Source organism: Homarus americanus, unplaced genomic scaffold (genome assembly GCF_018991925.1).
Source record: "Homarus americanus isolate GMGI-L3 unplaced genomic scaffold, GMGI_Hamer_2.0 scaffold34921, whole genome shotgun sequence".
Taxonomy (NCBI): domain Eukaryota; kingdom Metazoa; phylum Arthropoda; class Malacostraca; order Decapoda; family Nephropidae; genus Homarus; species Homarus americanus.
The window spans coordinates 14,249,575-14,269,709 of record NW_024741901.1 but is presented as its reverse complement, the minus strand read 5'-3'; positions in this window follow the sequence as shown (position 1 = coordinate 14,269,709).

Below are 20,135 nucleotides of genomic sequence, written 5' to 3'. Positions count from 1 at the left end.
TTTATATAAGAAATATGGTAGGGGGTTATCAAGGCTCAAAGGGAAGGTGGCACAAAGAGAACTATTCTCACAAAAGGCTGGCATCCGGGGGCCGCTGATTAGATTACAGGATTGAGAGAAGCGCATCACTCACTCCTATTCTCTTTCCTTTGATCACCTCAGCCGTAGCAGAAATGAGGCAGTTAATAGCGCTTTCAAGTAGCTACCCTTAAATACATGCAGTTCAAAAGAGATGATAAATCACTCCCTAGATTCGTGATTGCAAGCGAAAAAAGCGACGGGAGACAAAGGGGAACATTATCGAACGTCGCTTTAATTACTCTAATAAAGAAGTCTTATTCCCTGAGGGCGAGGCAGTCTTGGCCCGCAGGTTCTTGTGACAGGCCGGGTCGTTACGGGAGAAGGCTGGCCTGTCTCCGCGTCACACGTAATTCGTCTCTGATGATTATCTCCCGGGAAAGCGTAAATAGAGCAGTTTACCCTTAGCACGCCCGAGCGCGAACACTGAATTTTACAGTTGAATGGATGATAGTGTTTTGAGGGAGAGTTCCTCTTAGCGGCGGTTTATCAGCCCGTAAATTCTCGATAATAGGTCGTTCATTAGCCTAATCTCAGCGAGATGTACGATGCCCCCAAGATTCATGAATATAAAGAAGTTTCCACAATGAGAGTAAATATTTGGCACGTCTGGCCCGGCGGGGTCCCGCTGGTGATGGTGTCAGCCTCAACACAAACCTGCCCTGTCCGCTGGCCCACACCTGGCTCGTGGGGGAGGGCGGGGGAGGAGCGGGAGGAGGGAGGGCGGGGGGGGGAGCGGGGAGAGGGAGGGGGGACTGAGGTGGGGAGCAAGGAATGGGAGTGAGGGAGCAGGGAGTGGGAGACGAAGAAGGGGATGAAATAGAAGGGGGACCCAGGGAGTGGGAGGGGAGCAGAGACTGGGAGGGGTTGCAGAGGAGGGGAGAAGGGGGACAGGGAGCGGGAGGAGGGGGGACAAGGAGGGAGAGGAGAGGGAGCGGGAGAGGGAGCAGAGAGTGAGAGGGGTTGTGGGAGCAGTTCTCATAGCCTTGTATTGCCCTTCTAATCACTAACTGTAGTTAATGCACGTTGCTCGACCTTTAACTTGGGGAAAATCTTCATAACACTCTTTGTGTAGGCCTCACCCTTCCTCTCCTCCCATCACCTGGCACTCCAACTTCCGCTTGTTATACGGGTTTATCATATTCAAAAACACCCAGTCTTAAGGGAGAACTTATAAACGTTCTCTGAAAACTAAATGAATAGAAACTTCGTGGTGTTACGACGCGAGCAGATAATTTCCTCTTTTATACATGTCAGTTGCAACAAATTGTATAGAGTGTATGCGTTGAAGTGCACATGGCTCTGTACAACACCAAAAAGAGAAAAGTCAACAAATATTTAGTCGTTCATAATAAAAGTAACAAGTGCTGTGCTTGATGCTGTGAGACATCCAAAAATTGAATTTTAAATAGCAAGTTTGCATTACTGTAGTTAACACGAGAGATGAGACACCAAAACGTTGACTCTTAATGTTTTAGTCCTCTAGACATCAGCTGTAATTCTCTGACAAGATGCTTACGTCAGACCACAACCACAAGGAGCCACTCCATCACATCTTGAACGCTCAATCTCGACAAATTAGGGTACGTGTTGGCAGAGAGACCAAGATACCCTGCTGCCATACCCACTTGTTTTGAAGGAGATACCTTAAAAAAATTGTAAGAAGTCATTCCAGATCGAGGGATTCACGGAGACAACTGACGAGTGACCCAGAGAGTGAGGGAACGTCTGGGCACCTACCAGGGAGCTGTGTCAAGTATGGGGACAATGACTTATGTGTGTGTCAGAGGACGAGTGTGTCACAGAATGAGTGTTGCAAAGAACGAGTGTGGCAGAGGACACGTGTTCCACAGACTGAGTGCATCATAAAATGCGTGTGTCAGATACGAATGTGTCACACATTAAGTGAGACATACATTGAGTGTGCCAGAAAACGAGTGTCACAGACTTGAGTACAATCACAGAATAAGTACAGTATGTTAGAGAACAAGTGTATCACAGAATGAGTGTGTCATAGAATTAGTGTTTCAGAGGACGAGTGTGTCACAGGACGAACTTGAACCCTCTACTCTATACCTTTACACAATGTAGGAGCTGCTACAACGGCCATCAACACTAAGAGGTGGTGAAGCAGAGGTCGATCGCTCAATATTAGAATATGACCTGTTGTGAACTATTGTCCTTTAGTAGGTAACACTACCTCGTATACAAACAACACCGTGACTCGCCCACACACAACATTCACATCTGGGTTCATACGATAGAGATTCCTCATAACTTAAGCTGTACGAATGTCCCTAACTTGTTGAATTATACAGAAGAATAAAATTACCTGCAAAAATGGCAACAAAATTATATTGATACAAATTAGATACATTGTTATGACACAGGAGACAAATAATTTATATGTTTTTTTTCATATGATTTCTTGATTTTGATATTGCCTAGTACTAAATTATTTCTTCTGGTTAAGGTAGAAACTCAGTTTAATTCTCAAGTCGATTTGGCCATTATGTTAATTCTATACTTGAGAATAATCCTTACAGTTTTGAATCTTCACTTACGAGGAATCTTCATCACACGACCCTTGACTTATATATAAGATATATTTTTTTTTAGCTAGATGTACTTTGGGGTAACAATGTAAATAGATTAGATATATGTCTCACCGGATGACAGTCATGGAAATAGACATGTACGCGGGGACAGTACATCGGTGTATATAGTTCATCAGGCACACAAACAGAAAATTCGACAGACAGACATATAGAAGCACTTGTGGGAAAATATTGTCAATTCCATGGTCAATAAATTCAATAAATTTACTCCTACCTGCATCAGCGGACTGAGCAATCAAAAACAAACTAAATATTCTCTCTCTCTCTCTCTCTCTCTCTCTCTCTCTCTCTCTCTTGATCTCCTCACTGTGTTGACACCACCATGAGTCACCCGGGTGAAAATAGTGCTTTCCCCTCACCTCTCTGCGTGAAGCAACATGGGTGAACTGCTCGTAACGTCACTGTAGTAACTCCGCCCGTGACGACGTGGCCGGGCACTTCACCAACAGCTGATGTATTCATTTACACGAGCAGGAGATGTGCGCTGTGAGATAGGAATATCCCCCGTGAGAGATGTGGCACCCCCTAATTTACACGAGAGCAGCAGATAGGACCAAAGGGAAGTAAAACACAACCCTTTAACATAAGTTTATCTAAAGTAATTTTGTTCTCGTTGTAGATGTTGTCAGGCGGGAGGCCAGATATTGAAGAGATGTATGGGCTATGTTAACTGATCCTGGGTGCCCCATGGATTATGATAACTGACTGGGGTGATACATTGCTAACGTTAACTGATTGGGGTGAAATATAGGACGATGGCTGCAAAGTGTCAGAACAGAAGGGGCGTATTATCCAGTGATGTACAGCCGTCAGATGAGCAGCGATTAGCAAAGGGGATGATCAGCTGATCTCTCGTCGCTGTGGTGTAAATCAGGGAGCAGGAAGCAGGTGGGTCAGATTCGTTGATTAGTTCTGGCAGTAACACGTAACTGGGTGGGTAAACATCCTGTTTATAAACGCTATCAGGAAAACACTTTTATTATGGTCTTACGGACAATATTTCTCTCTGATTTCACCGCGAGTGTTGAACAAAATAACATTAATCCATTTATATATATTTCACTGTTTTCCCTGGTCATATATCCAAACATTTCACCCCACAGTCTTTAAGCATATATCTTAATGTGTTATAATAATATGGTCTCAGGACACGACGTGATATACATATATATTTTGTATTGTATTTCGTTAATTAAGATGAGACAATTCACAGATGTTATTTTGTACTTTATAGAGACGAGATAATTCGCAAATGAAGAGAAACAAAAGTAAGCTCAAAGTGCGGGCGTCCCAAGAGCCATCGTTAAGGGCTGTCGGTGCCACATTAGCAGCCCTCCGCTCCTTCATTAATCAGCCATGTTGACGGACGCTTAGTGTAACAAACCCAAGGAAGCTTAACAGAGAACGGGAATCTTTGTTTACATTCTGCTTATAGTTTGACGGATTGTTAGTAGGCATCTGTCTAGTGTCAGCCGCAAGCAGTTTCAATGAATGGCTGTTTATTTATCTCTGCTGATATTAATAGCAGCAGTGAGGGCGGCGAGACAGTGTGGGTGGCGAGGCAGTGAGGGAGGTTTAGGCAGTGAGGGTGGCGAGACAGTGTGGGTGGCGAGGCAGTGAGGGAGGTTTAGGCAGTGAGGGTGGCGAGACAGTGAGGGGTGGCGAGGCAGTGAGGGAGGTTAGGCAGTGAGGGTGGCGAGACAGTGTGGGTGGCGAGGAGGAGAGGAGGTTTAGGCAGTGAGGGCGGCGAGACAGTGTGGGTGGCGAGGCAGTGAGGCGGCGAGGTGTGGGGAGGCGAGGCAGTGGTGAGGAGGTGAGGCGAGACAGTGAGGGAGGTGAGACAGTGAGGGAGGCAGTGAGGTGAGACAGAGACAGTGAGGGAGGTGAGACAGTGAGGGAGGCGAGACAGTGAGGGAGGTGAGACAGTGAGGAAGGTGAGAGAGTGGGAGAGGCAAGGCAGTGAGGGAGGCGAGACAGTGAGGGCAGTGAGACAGTGAGGGAGGTGAGACAGTGAGGGGAGGCAGGACAGTGAGGGAGGCGAGACAGTGAGGGAGGCGAGACAGTGAGGGAGGTGAGAGAGTGAGTGAGGGCAAGGCAGTGAGGGAGGCGAGACAGTGAGTGAGGCGAGACAGTGAGGGAGGCGAGACAGTGGGGAGGCAAGACAGTGAGGAGGCGGACAGTGAGGGCGGTGAGACAGTGGGGAGGCAGAGACAGTGAGGAGGCAGAAACAGCGAGGGCGGTGAGACAGTGAGGGAGGTGAGACAGTGAGTGAGGCGAGACAGTGAGGGTGAGACAGTGAGGGAGGTGAGACAGTGGAGTGAGGCGAGACAGTGAGGGGAGGAGACAGTGAGTGAGGCGAGACAGTGAGGGAGGCAGAGACAGTGAGGAGGCAAGACAGTGAGGAGGCGAGACAGTGAGGGCGGTGAGACAGTGAGGGAGGTGGGAGACAGTGAGGGAGGCCAGAAACAGCGAGGGGCGGTAAGACAGTGAAGGAGGTGAGACAGTGAGTGAGGCGAGACAGTGAGGGAGGCGAGACAGTGAGGGAGGCAGAGACAGTGAGGGAGGCAAGACAGTGAGTGAGGCGAGACAGTGAGGGAGGCAAGACAGGGAGGACAGTGCAAGGGAGCAAGACAGTGAGGAGGCCGAGAGTGGGGAGGTGAGAGGCGAGACAGTGAGGGAGGTGGAGGTGAGAAGGGTGAGGCAAGGCAGTGAGGGAGGCGAGACAGTGAGGGAGGTGAGGTGAGTGAGGGCAAGGCAGTGAGGAGGAGACAGTGGGAGGCAAGACAGTGAGGAGGCCGAGACAGTGAGGGAGGCAGAGACAGTGATGGAGGCAAGACAGTGAGTGAGGCGAGACAGTGAAGGAGGTGAGACAGAGGGAGGCGAGACAGTGAGGAGGTGAGACAGTGAGGGAGGTGAGACAGTGAGTGAGGCGAGACAGTGAGGGAGGCGAGACAGTGAGGGCGGTGAGACAGTGAGGGAGGTGAGACAGTGAGTGAGGCGAGGCATCTAGTAAATAGTAACTAAGACGACCATCTGATAGTCCACAAATATTTATGTCGTTGATTTATGCATCAGTGTGTAACAAGTGTCGGTATAAGTAAAACTCTTCATAGTGTAAGAAACTGAACCTAAGATATTATATCACAAACCAATTTATCTCAACCTTTCTCTTGTTAACCCCTTCACTACGGGACGCCACTTTTATTAATATTTGGTTAACGCCAGACGACTTTATTCAGCACAGAGGGGGGGTCCCGTACACAAGTGGTTAATTTAAACTACTGTAAAGTGTTGTACGAGTAAAGGCAGTCCAAATAATATGATAATTCTGAAGATCAGGGTCTTATCTTCATACCAACAGGAACTTGTGAGGAAGAACTGCCTCATAGTCACAAGCTGCTGTACAATATTTAGAGAGATATACGGTTTCCTGGCTGAGGACATTACTCATACACCATTAAAGTTAAATATGAAAAGTTTTATTGTTTTATTCATAATTTTCACGGCACTAAAAACTGTCACCAATTATTCCAAGAGTTACACACACATACCTTGTGTGTGTATATATATATATATATATATATATATATATATATATATATATATATATATATATATATATATATATATATATATATATATATATATATATATATATATATATATATATATATATATTACAAAAAAATTAACTCTACACAACGACTCTATCTTTTAATTTACCAACCATCAAAATGAGAAAGATGATATTCCCTGATCAGAACTGAACATCATAATAATAAATCAGACATTAAACAACTATAAAGCCATAATTAACTGATGATTAGGCATATAATCAACCAACAAATAACCAAATAATTCGGCAGCAATAAATTTCAACTCATAAACAAAGAGGGTTTGGTCTCCCCTCCCGGGAATTAGTTTCACTCTATTTATTTGTTCCAATTTACCTGAACAATGCTAAATATATGACGGCCATTTTTCATATTCTAAATTGGACATTATATATATATATATATATATATATATATATATATATATATATATATATATATATATATATATATATATATATATATATATATATATATATATATATAAACGTGTTAGACAGTGGATAATTTCACCGTGAAGCGAATATTAATTACACACGTGATTTTGCTCTGAAGTTCTAAGAAATAAACCTAAAGTATCTAATCTAATATAGCAATCATAGGGTGCATTATCACTCAAGTTAGCTGAGGTATAGGTTACGTTTCGCTTGGCTTATTGCGTGTGAGGTGATAGTTAGCAGGTCGACTGGTTCACGGCAAAAATATTAATTTTGTAAATGTGTTGTAAGTTTAAAGGTAGGAATATGAAATAAATGGAGAAAATACCACTAAGAATGATTAAATTTGTATTACGTCAACAACACTAACAGTAATAATAATGGTAAGAATGATTACTGTAGTGATGACAAAAATATCTTCATGAACAACAAAAGCAACTATGACAACAAGAAACAATAATAATAATAATAATGATAATAACATTAATAATAATAATAATAATTATTATTATTAATAATAATAAAATAATAATAATAATAACAATGATAATAATAATAATAATAATAACAATGATAATAATAATTAGGGCCTACTTTCCTTATTTTTCATACATGTAAGTCTTCTGCTGCTGCTATACAAGCGGTCTCTAGCGCACGAGAACACTTTACAATGTTAACAGAAAAGGTCAGCGATACACTTGTCCTCCTGGGGATACTTAGCAGTAAAATCGTATTCAGAGAAGCGAACCCCAAGGCTACGGCAAGAAGATTCATATTAAAATACTCTGTTCACTAACCCAGACATCTGGAGCCTGTAGACGTTGTGAAGGAAGCCGCTGATTGGGTGATACAATAGTGGGGAACGTGGTAATATACAGCTCTTCGTGATATCACTTAATATTCTGTATACAGTATACAAATATCGATTGCTATAATTTATGAGCAGCTAGAATCATTCTGGAATAATATCTGTAGACAAAAAGTGAAAATTAGCCTTAGAAATATGTTGATGCTCTAGAAAAATGGAATAGATTAAACAGTGTTATAAAGAGAGGAGCGACGCTCGCTGTTTACATCGATGTTATTACTCCATGATTCAGTGCTCCACTCAGGCTGATTCCAGGGCTTCGTCTGGAGTCGGACCACTGACCATGAAAATAGGTGGGGAAAACAGACCTGTGGCAGACCTACGAGCAACTCCCATCTCTAATAAGGTTTGTTGTTGATTTACGTGGCTGTTTTAATTAGCCGACAATAAATTCCATTTCCAGAAATATAATACTTTCCACTATTTTGGTACAATTTATTAATATATACTGTTTAATGTCAGTGAGTAGTACACGACTGTATGGAATCGTTTGATTTTCAGAGTACTGCTATCCATGTCAGCACATCGAGAGAAATTGGCGGTGTTAGGCATAGTCGGTGGGCAAAAATATAAAGTCAGACTCGCAATGTCATCATGAATGCACGAGTATATCGCTACTTCAGTCGACAACGAAGAGCCGATTCGAGTACCGAGGTCGCCCAACGATTTTGCTTGGGAGATTGGTATCCCCACCTCCCCCGACCAACAAGCCTGTGTGCTATGTAAGAGAACAGACAGCCTCACATTCATGCACTAAATCCTAAGATGTCCCCACACACAACACTTCCGTGACGCCTGCTGGACCACCACTCAGCAACCTCCTGACGGAGGCACGATGCTTATCACCTGCAGACTGGCCAGAAATTTAAAAAATAATATTGATGTAATTTTGAAGGAATGTCCTTCCTTCCTTCCTTAGGCTTAAGTAAGCCACATGCTTCTGGTAACATTATACAGAGGTACCTAGTGACAGCAAGTAAGTGTTTTTGTTTTTTTTGTTTTTTTACGGGGATTAGCCCACCCGGGCACAGGTCACTGACCCACATTGGGGCCTGGGGGCGAAAATGTAAAATATTAATAAATAATAATACTAATAATAATAATAATTCATTGTAAATAAAAATTGTAATAAAAAAATAAAAAATAAAATAATAATGATACTACTACTACTACCACTAATAATAATAATAATAATAATAATAATAATAATAATAATATAAAACCATAAATACAAAATGAAAAAAAAAGATCAAAAGTGAGAAACAATATACAGTATGTATGCTGTGTTGTCAACAGTAAGAGAAACAATTGAGACCCTGCAATTATGTGTAAATGAGGCAGATAGTCAGATCAGCAACCTGGGACTTGGTTACAATTTTCGTGATGCCATATGGCAGCAGGGTCCACCATTAGACAGTACATCATTCTTCCAATATCTTCCCAGGCGGTAGTACCTCCCTGTTTGGTAGCTACCTACTACTTGCGGTGCAGAGAATAAAGCGAGAGGCGTCTGAATGCGAACCCCACCCCATATTATTACCCGCACACAACGTCAAGAAATTATGTGTACTGGACAATTTTGACAAAAGTGTATCAGGAAAGGCATTCTATCATTGTACGAGAGAATGTACTATTATTACAATGTATATTAAACATATCACTAAGTGACAGAAACCCCGTGGAGTTAAGAGAAAGCGAGAGGATTAAGGTAGAGCAAGATAGTTGGAGCTCTGTGCCGGAGAGAGTGTTTCACTAGCGGTGAGAGGCCAGCGAAAGGTAGGTATCTAAAGTGACTCCAACTCCCCCTCTCCCTTCCTCAGATGACTACCTTAATTAAACAGAGTATAGGTAGAGTGTCTTGTAGTACAGAGACCAGAAAGTATGATGTGGGATTCGGTTTAACCCTTTGGTCATTTTTTTTAATAATTGATGAATTTGTGTAAAAAAAAAAATACTTGAATTGCAAAAAAAAAATATAATAACTGGAAGTAGAGATTGTACTTACATGTATTTTTTGTTTCCTATTCATTTTATTATCATTATCACAAAAGGTGTTTTGATAAATTATTGCTTAGTCCTGACAGCTGACGTCTCGAGCACAGTTTGACAGAATAGCCGTTCGGGCCGACACACTACATCATTGATACTGATCCTTTGAATCCGGCGGAGGAATTACCAGCCACTTTGTCTCTGTCGTGCAACTAATGCTTGACACTTGCTGATACCCTCTTGTAAACAAATAAATAAATAAACCAAAAAATAAACGCACGTCCTGGGGAGGGGGGGGAAGACTAATATTTAGATGTCAGCTTAAATTTATTGGTAAAGAAGTTAATGACAATCATGTTACCAGGATTTTCCTTTCATAAGTTTATATTAAAAACTTATGAAACTAATAATGTGCAGTTATAGTGACAGCACACCACCTTGATCCATCCCTTTAGGAGACATTTGCCTCGGTAATTAGTGTTTTAAAGTATTATATTTGACATTAAGAACTAAGAGATACATTGGGCTGTCACCTCCCAGGAGTACAACGCCCTGACGGATATACACAAAAAGTATCCAGGTTTGTTATGTGTGTTGACAACTTTGTCTTAACTTTTTGGATATTAATTTCCAATGACTACTTAACACTTTGAAGGCCTGGAAACACTCGGGAATATATTGTATCATAACTAATTTGCTCCTTCAACGTCAAAAGGTACTATAAATTTAGGCACTAACTCATCTACCAGCCTAATAACTTATGCATAGATATGTCAGTGTGTAGTACAGTTGTGGCTGTCAACTGGTTTTTATTGGTTTTACTTATAATTGTACAGGAATTAAAACAAAAAGCTTCAGTTAGAATTATGATGAGAAATAATATAACCATTTACATAGATAATTTGAACTAGGAAAAAATTCGTCAGCAGGCCGTGAAATTTGGTGCATTCTAATACATTCAGAAAGTTGTGAAGAGGTTTTGTATTCATTTATAACAAAAGAGGGGGTGGGGGTGGGGGGCCAAAGTAAATAACGCCCTGACCTCCCTGTAAATGTGGAGATGGGTGTTTTTCCCATTACAACCCTCCCCATAATCTTCACCCATGACTGGCCCCACAGAACATTTTACAAACACCATAAAATGAGGACTGTAACTGAGTATCATTTCTCACGAGTGTGAAAGTCTTTGTTTACTCTGTCAGACACTGAGCAGCCCTCCATTCGATAACAGCATTAAGGGACATCCAATTAACCCAGAGTGCATATGCAGTATTTTCATACTTGATCGTTTCATCCAGGAATGTGTCTTATTCTGTCCAAAACCAATATAGAATATAAGATAAATTAAAATTCAAAGTATTCTTATTTTCAAGACTGATAAAAAGAAGAGTGCTGGGGTGTGATAAAAACTTGGTATGAGGTATGCACACATAATGTCACTCACAACCTCTGTCACCAGGTCCGTGTCACTGTTATGCGGACGTTGTGGTAACTGACACGATCATCGGAGTAACTATTCTTATGGCCTCTCTCGGTTTATTTAGACGACATATATTACCTGTCATAGAGTGGCTTCGACTCAGCTGAGATGGCAGGTTTTCAAGTGCGACTGCAAAAGAGGTGATATAACTCTTGGCAACAGAATTTAGTCACATCACTCAACCCTCACGCAACAGTGATGTACACACACACACACTGTACCTGTCTCTGACCTCATGCACTCCAGTACTCCCATCAGCAGTAAGTCATCCAATTCACAACATCTGAGAATTCTACCTTATTTTGTAATCCATAAATAATTCAATAATCTTCACTAAGTATAAGGAAGAATTATTCCTACATAATTCCTTGTAATTTACCCTTATCCCTTCTTAACAGTGAGCACCATCACAAACGTAAATTATCACTTTTTCCCTACGGTAATTTTATCCAATTCCACCAACTATTTTAACCACGAATGAATCCCGACACATTTTAATTGCCGGGGTAATCCATCACCTGTTAATAGGTTGGCTAACGAATGTCAGTCTTTTATTTATACATTAATAAAGCCACATAGCACAAAATTACATGACTAATATCGCATCATCAACTATTAACTCATTTTGAAAATATCTTAAAATATTATAGTTTGAACAAGCGAGTGTTAATGTGTATTGGGCGTGTATCACAGGGGCACTGTCGTCGATCAGGTGGTGACGAGAGGTTAGGGGGGGGGGGTTGTGCCATTATTGACTTGCTGGTTGGAATCAGTTACCAAAAAAGGCTTTAGAGTTATTGAAACCGTATTTTGTTTTATTTTTATTTGATGTTGAGCGAACATGTCGTGCCAACAGGGTGAGGACGATTTTGTGGAGGGGAGGGTAGGGGAGGGGTGGATAGGGTAGGGGAGGATAGGGAAGGAGAGGGAAGGGGAGGATAGGGAAGGAGAGGGAAGGGAGGGGAGGATAGGGAAGGAGAGGGTAGGGGAGGGGAGGATAGGGAAGGAGAGGGGAGGATAGGGAAGGAGAAGGAAGGGGGGAAGGAGAAGGAAGGAGAGTGTAGGGGAGGGAGGATAGGGAAGGAGAGGGTAGGGGAGGGAGGATAGGGAAGGAGAGGGGGATAGGGAAGGAGAGGGGAGGATAGGGGAGGATAAGGAAGGAGAGTGTAGGGGAGGAGGATAGGGAAGGGGAGGGGGGTCGAAGAGGAGGAAGAGAGGGGAGGTATATTTATATAACTTCCCAATAACTTTTTAATAATCAAAGTGGGGGCAAACATATACACACGTAGACAAACGCGCACACGCATATATATATATATATATATATATATATATATATATATATATATATATATATATATATATATATATATATATATATATATATATATATATATATATATATATATCACTGTAGGTGCGCACATATATACAAACGTATTTATATGAATGATTTGTAGACAAGGACAAATGCATGTTCTGAAACATACAGGAACAATCAGAAAATTTTATAATATACCTGTATACACGAGGAGAACAATAAACAAACCGGAAGACATTAACAAAGACAAAAAGAAAGAAAGAAAGACAAATGTAGCAAGTCGGCGAGAGAATGGGAGAGAGAAAGAGAGAGAAAACGCATGGGAGTGGCTCAACCTCATCATGAAGATCAGTGTGATTCATGTTCTGTGTAATAAAACTGTAAACAAAATAATGACTGGCCAGACAAAGTGTTCCCCATCACGTCAGGACCAAGCTGTGAGAGATATACAGCCTGTACACCTGCCATGAACTACACATATGCAATGACCAGCCCTAACACACACACATGGTTCCCTCCATCACGTACGTAACTCTGTTACAATTGATTTCCAAACGAATGAAAAACCTATCAGCGCTAAATGTCGGCTTCAGTCACCGTGGCTTATTTACAATGAAATATTAAAATGGAAAGTCGCTCATCACTGGTCGGCCGAATTTCTGGTTAAATTTTAGATAGCAGAAAAACTAAGATATTTCTCAAAATTTTGAAAGATCAGATTAGGAGACGAGTAATGGCCGATAATTATCGCACGAGGAGTGTGTGTGTAGGGTGTCGGTGTGAAGAACTTCTAGTGACAGGGAACTTACCGCTACTGAAAAGTTGTTCATGAAAAATATATATGAATGAACTCTGATAATGTCTAATATTTGCTCATGCAATTGCACAGTTTGGTATAAGTGTGTATATGTCTAACACTCAGATCGAGCTGTTAATATAAAGGAACTGACTCTTAGATCCTTCCATAACAACGGTAAATTTATTGGCGAGTTAATCCTGTCCTTTTCATTGAATCATAAATGTCTCTGAGGATATATATATATATATGCAAGTAAATCACTGTAGGTGCGCGTGATCCAGGTATATGCTGATAACCACAAAGAAAAAGAAAACACGAAGTTCCCAAGCGCTTTTGTGTAATTCATATCTTCAAGGGTGAGTACAGACTAAGGAGAAATACATAACAAGGCTAATATATACAGTAGAGGAGAGTGAGATCAAGTCCCTAGGGGACAGTGAGTGTCCAAAATGGTCCGGTCACTAGGCAGTGACCCTACTAATCTTCATAAGCACAGCAGCAGTCCGTGGTGAGGTCAGAGGGTAAGATGACCCAACCTTCTCACCTCGTTACAAATTTTCTTAATTACGAAATTATCCAGTTTGTACATACCATTACTCAAATTCATGTTGACGGATTCGGTATGTTTAATGAGACTGGATTCTGGAAAACAGTGCGTTAATGTTCGAAATAAGCAAACAGAGTATTAGGTTTTATATCTAGACGTGTAAGTAATAAGAGTGCAGAGGTCTTATTGCAACTATATCTTGCGCTAGTCAGGCCGCACCTCGATTATGTGGTTCAGTTCTGGTGACCTTATTATAGAATGGATATCAATTTACTGGAGTCGGTGCAGCGAAGAATGACGAAAATGATTCCGGGACTTAGAAACCTTCCATATCAAGATAGGTTAAAGAAACTAAACTTGCATTCCCTAGAAAGACAAAAAGTGCGGGGAGATATGATAGAAGTATTTCAGTGGGTGAAAGGAATTAGTAAAGGGGATATAGATAAAGTTCTTATAATATCCAAGCAGGATAGGACTCGTAGCAACGGATTTAAGTTGGATAATTTTAGGTTTAGGAGGGAGATAGGAAGGAACTGGTTCACAAATAGGGTGGTGGACGAGTGGAACAAGCTTAGCAACTTTGTAGTAAGTGCTGGAACGCTGGAAAGTTTTAAAAGGTGGCGAGATAGATTCATGGATGATAGAGAGTGGTAGTAACTCTCGACAGGAGCTGCCATGCACAGGCCAATCGGCCTATTGCAGACTCCTTTTTTTCTTATGTTCTTATGTTCCTACTGTCAATTGAATTACAAGGTAATAGTGAGGAGGCATTATCCCAATCAATGCAACGCTTATTATCCCTCAGATGAACAAACAGAGCATTGGATTCCTGGCCTGTCCTAACACTATATTTATGTTGTTTAAGTCTAGTTACAAGATCTTTACCTGTCTGGCCTAAGTAAAACATATTATATTCTTTGCAAGGAACCTTGTAAATGCAGTCGCCTGCATTGTTGGGGAAGTTCTTGATTAACATTTGTTTTACAGTGCATGAGTTTTTAAATGCCACATTGACGTTCCAGGTTTTTAGTTGTAAAGAAATTTGAGAGAATTTTTTGTGAAATGGTAATACTAAGAGATTCTTATACACAGTATATTATACACGTGAACATTGGAGTGGAGTAACCGCAGACTAATATAAAACTGGCGTTCATTCAGCTGACTGTTGTTGAGAGAAAGACTTTTTGTAGTTTATTGTAGTATTAGGCTTACTAATAAATATGTAACGCCACAAACATTAACTTCCCTTACTGTGTCGATCTAGAATCCAAATATTGTAATACAGCCACGAGATTTTTTTTATTTTTGTTTTTGTTTTATAAGCGGTCAGTTTCAAAGTACTGCATCAGCTCCCAGTGAAAGCTACGTCATATAACTTTGCCAATTTGACGCCCAGCCTCAGGTTGACTCAGAGCATGGAGACTACCACTGCTTTACAGATCCTCTACAGACCCTCTATTAGTTTTACATTACTCCTGTTCTGAAAGATGGGTCTTCTGTTTTCCTTTCTTCCCTTTAGTGTTTTTCCTTCTTCCCTTATTAGTATTTCCATGTCCCATTATTACGCCCTCTCTCTCCCCGACTCCTTCCATCTGTCTGTCCGTACGTCTGTCTCTCCTGTACCTAAGGTTTGGTTCAGTTATCACTAGCCTCCCAGAGTCACAGTTAACACACAACTCTCCAGCTATTCTCCATTATTAGCACAGCTTGTCTGGCGTCTCACAGAATTCCGATTTAAAATTTGAATTACGAGGCAGTGAAGCCAAGCTGCATCAAGAGAACAACAAGGGCGTATCAACCACCATTACACAGGTATCACATTCGACTCTCAGACTAGATAGCACAGGGATTATTTTCCAGCTATATGTTAAAATGTGGTCTGACTTTGTGGAAACAGGAAATGTTGACGAGGCTTCCTGGCTCTAGATGAGATGGAGGTAATTTGTTTGGGGACGTAAATAAGACAATTATCAGCACTACGTGTGTCAAGAGGTGGCTCTACCACCGCCAGCCGGACTTCCTCCACCACCCTCGCCTACTCCCGTCTTGCTCAAGCGCGCCGCCCATCAACCTGTGTGTTTACCTGAGGGTCTATGGGAGGGATAGCGCGAGGCATGTTTTGTTTTAGGGTGTTCTTGTCCATCTGCAGGTGACCAAATCTGTCCAGAGGAGTGTTTGTGTTCGTATGTCTCAATCAATCCTGGGAATCATTTGTGTTCGTGTGTTTCTTTCTACCTGTGAAACACCAAAATCTCTGCACAGGGAAATAATTTTATCAGTGTTGTGTTGTTCGACTGAAATAACCAAATCACTACGAGTAAATGTTTTATATTTATGTGTTAGCATTAGCCTCGGGCTGTCTAGATGTGATGCTTCCTCTTGTTTAATGGTAATTCTTGTCTTAATGTATCTGTTATACACGAAAGCTGTTGTGTTCAAGTGTCAGGGAATGTTTATATTTGTCTAACTGATCCTGATCCTGGCTGGTAGCATGTGTGTGTGTGCTACTGTATATTCCTGGGTGTGTTGCTAGCTTGTGTATGCTGCTGGCTCTCGAGTCTTCCTCTCGGACGATCATAAGCCTGTGTACATAGAACATAAGAACATAAGAAAATGAGGAGTCTGCAATAGGCCGGTTGGCCTGTGCATGGCAGCTCCTGTCGAGAGTTACTACCACTCTCTATCATCCATGAATCTATCTAGCCTCCTTTTGAAACTTTCCAGAGTTAGTATGTCCCCGTTATGTTTATTCAACTTATAAATGTTCTCTGTATCTCTGAACCTGGATTTTTCTTAAGTGAATTTCTAAGTATTTTAAAGTGTGTGTCATCCTGTTCATTACCTTCCATTATACAGATACACTTGTGGGCTTGGGTACGCGCCCCCCTTGATATTCAGAATGTTTTATCCCTGGGTTAAACTGTACACTCTATCACCCGCTGTGTTGTGTGTCCTGTCATCGCTGATTTATGTCTCCTATCGTTGGTTTTGGTATATGCCCCATCGCCACATACGCTATGAGTCCATTTTGCTACATTTCGCTTTTTTTCCCACAAAGCTTTTTTATTTGTTGAATATTTGTATTGTTTGATGTGTTATTCGTATCACAAACAAATGTGTTTCATTTGTCTGTGTTGCGCTTTTCCCCTTTTGTTTATCTCTTCTATGTTTGACGTTTTTATTATAACGACCGATAACTCGTTAACCACTCTAACAGGGTGTGGTGGTTATTACTGTGGTAGTTAACTTGTGGTTGTTGCTGTTTTCTGTTTTTTTGTTTTCCTCGTCCGTGAACTGGCGGGTGTTGGAGTGCTTGTTGTGTGTTTTACTTCCACCACCTGAGAGTAAGTCACCTGTTTTTTATTTTTTATTCCTCTTGTTTTGTTTTTTTTCGTTTCAATCATCATGAAGGTACGAAAGGAAGAAATAGAGGATGTATATATCACATATCCAAACCTAACCAAACATAACCTAACCATCTCGAGTCAACTCAACTCAACCAAACTTAACCCAATCTAATTGAAGCTAACATAAACTAACCTAACTTACTCATAACGAGGCCAAGCTCAACCTACCCTAACCTAAAACCTGATCTAACGCAAGCCAACCCTAGTTAACCTACCTTAGCCTATCTATGTTTAACTAAACTTAATTTAGTTAAACATAATCCAACTTAACCTAACCCAACCTAATTTAACCTAATTTAAAAACAAATTAACCCAATCAGACGCAACTTAACCTAACCTAACCTTACCAAATCTAACCTAAAATAACTTGATCTAACATGACCTTACCCAACCTAGCCTATCGCAATGGTACAGACACACACACGCATATCAACCAACACACAATACCTTTCCTCCTATAATATTACCATCTCACATAAAAAGGTAATATCCTAAACTTGACAACCATTACGTGAGACGGAAGTGAAGGGACGCCGCTAGATGGAGGTGCAACCAGAACCATCTTGGTAGATTTATATACTAACAGTAATATCTCTCTCTCTCTCTCTCTCTCGTTATGTTCAAGGAGCCCCGCCAGGAGCTACGATAAGGTCGCCCCATTTATAGGTTCACCGGTACTAGCTGAACCTTAGATACACCAGTTTTTAAGTACCATCTTGTCTCAGGCCGTGTTAGGTTATTATTGGTCTCCTCTCCTACAGCTTCTTCCTCCAGCTGAGAGTCATAGGAATGTAATTTACTTTCCTAGAGTCACGTTCACCGGCAGGGGATCATACATTATACTTCCCCTAATGTTAATCCTTACTACATGATGAAAATATCAAAACAAGAAGGGGGCTGAATCTTTCCGAAGACTTGTTGTAGCTACACTAACTCCGTCACCCTCAGAGAAAAATAACTTGCGAATTCTTGAGAGTTAAACATAGAACATCAGTAAAATCCCCTTCAGAGTCTTTCCTGTGCTCACCTTTTCAGAGAAATCGTAAAACACCTTCATATCGACGACACTTGTTATTGAACGTTTATTAACTACATGACACACAACCCATGTGGACACTAACTCCTAAAACATGACCGGACACCTAGGTCCTAGACGATGGAAGAACATGTCCTTTCTAAATCAACGTGTGAGCTCCGTATACTGTAGGTGGAGGTGCTGTAGTGTGATGAACAAGGTGTGGTGTGGTGTTAAGGCATTCTTCTCAAGTCTTAATCTAGTAGCCAAACTTGGTCTGTTTATGTGCGTATGATGAGTTGTTTGACCTGGTATTATCATTGTTAGTAGTAGTAGCCAACGAACTATGCAAAATTCAACGTTCCATTACGACAGAAAGGCAGTACACACAAAGTTTAAAACTTGAACTACTGATGCAACAACTGTCAGAAATCGCGAAGAAACAAGTAGAGGAAGCACAGGACGTGGGCGCCTCAAACTGGCTAACAACTTTACAGATAGGAGCAAAAGGCTTCAGCCTTAATAAACAAGAATTAACAGACAGACGCCATTGCTTTAAGATAAGGTTGGCCAGTGGAAGGCATGCTCGCCTAATGCGTGTGTGGAACCCCCTACGATATCAACCATGCCGTGGTGTACAAGAAGGAAGTTTCGTTTGCATGAGGCACGACGAAGTAAGGGACCTCACAGCAAACGCATTGAAGGAGATGTTCCATGACGTCACTGTAGAACCGCCCTTCCTCTCAGTGGGTGGAGAGCGTTTTCTTCGCTGGACTGCCAACACAACTAACAAAGCACATGTTGACGTCAGTGCTCGAGGACTCTAGACGAGGGGACAGCGAGCCTTCTTTGATATCAGGATAATCGATCCTCTGGCCGCACGTCACCGTGACCTGACTCCCGAGGCTGCATAGAGGATAAATGAGAAAGAAAAGAACAGAGGGCACCACAGATACTCCAGAACATGGATCAAGGCAGCTTCACTCCTCTGGTGTTGACAACATTGGTCGGGATGGGACTTATAGCAAATTGCTTCTACGCCAGACAGGCTGAGGTGTTATTGGAACAGAAGCAGCAACCCAGAATTTACGTCGTGGCTTGGTTGAGCTGTGCTTCTCATTCCCCATGCTCAGGTCTGCATTGCTGTTACTCAGGGGAACAAGATCTTCGGCCACTAAACCAACAATAGTCATAGACATGGACTAAGAGACAGCAGTCACGGAATGCTCCCTCCCCTCCAGCCACTAACACCCTTCTTCCCTTCCTTCCACCCTCTAACGTTTCCCTTTCCCTCCTCTCCATCCACCAACACCCTTCTTCCCTCCCCCTCCAATAACCCCTCCTCCGGCTCCCTCTCCTCCACACATCAACAATACATCCTACCTCCCCTCCACACATTAACACTCCCTCTCCCTCCTCAACACACAAACACCCATCCTCCCCACGCTCTACTCACCAACACCCCTGTTCCCTCCCCTACAACCACTAACACTCCCTCTTCCCCTCTCTCCACCCTCTAACGCTCCCTCTTCCCCTCTCTCCACCCTCTAACGCTCCCTCTTCCCTCCCCTCCACCCTCTAACGCTCCCTCTTCCCCTCTCTCCACCCTCTAACGCTCCCTCCTCCTTCCCCTCCACCCTCCAACATCCCTCCTCCCTCGCCCCTACCCATCCATCCTCACACCACTGAGCGGGGGTTCTCCCAGGTCTTCAATGGTCCTGGTCGGCGCCTCCTTGATTAACTCCTTTGAGTGTGTGTTGGTCGCCGCTGCTCCTGCCTGTGTGTGTTCCTGCCCAGGTGCTCTCTCTCTCTCTCTCTCTCTAGACCCTGATCATGGCGGCGTTTGTATGTAGAGTGAACCTGATGCTCACCAATGTAATAATGCTTTCCACTATAACAGGTCACCACTACACGCAGGAGGTACTAGCATAGCGTAACTCTCATAAGCGAGTCATTGTGTGA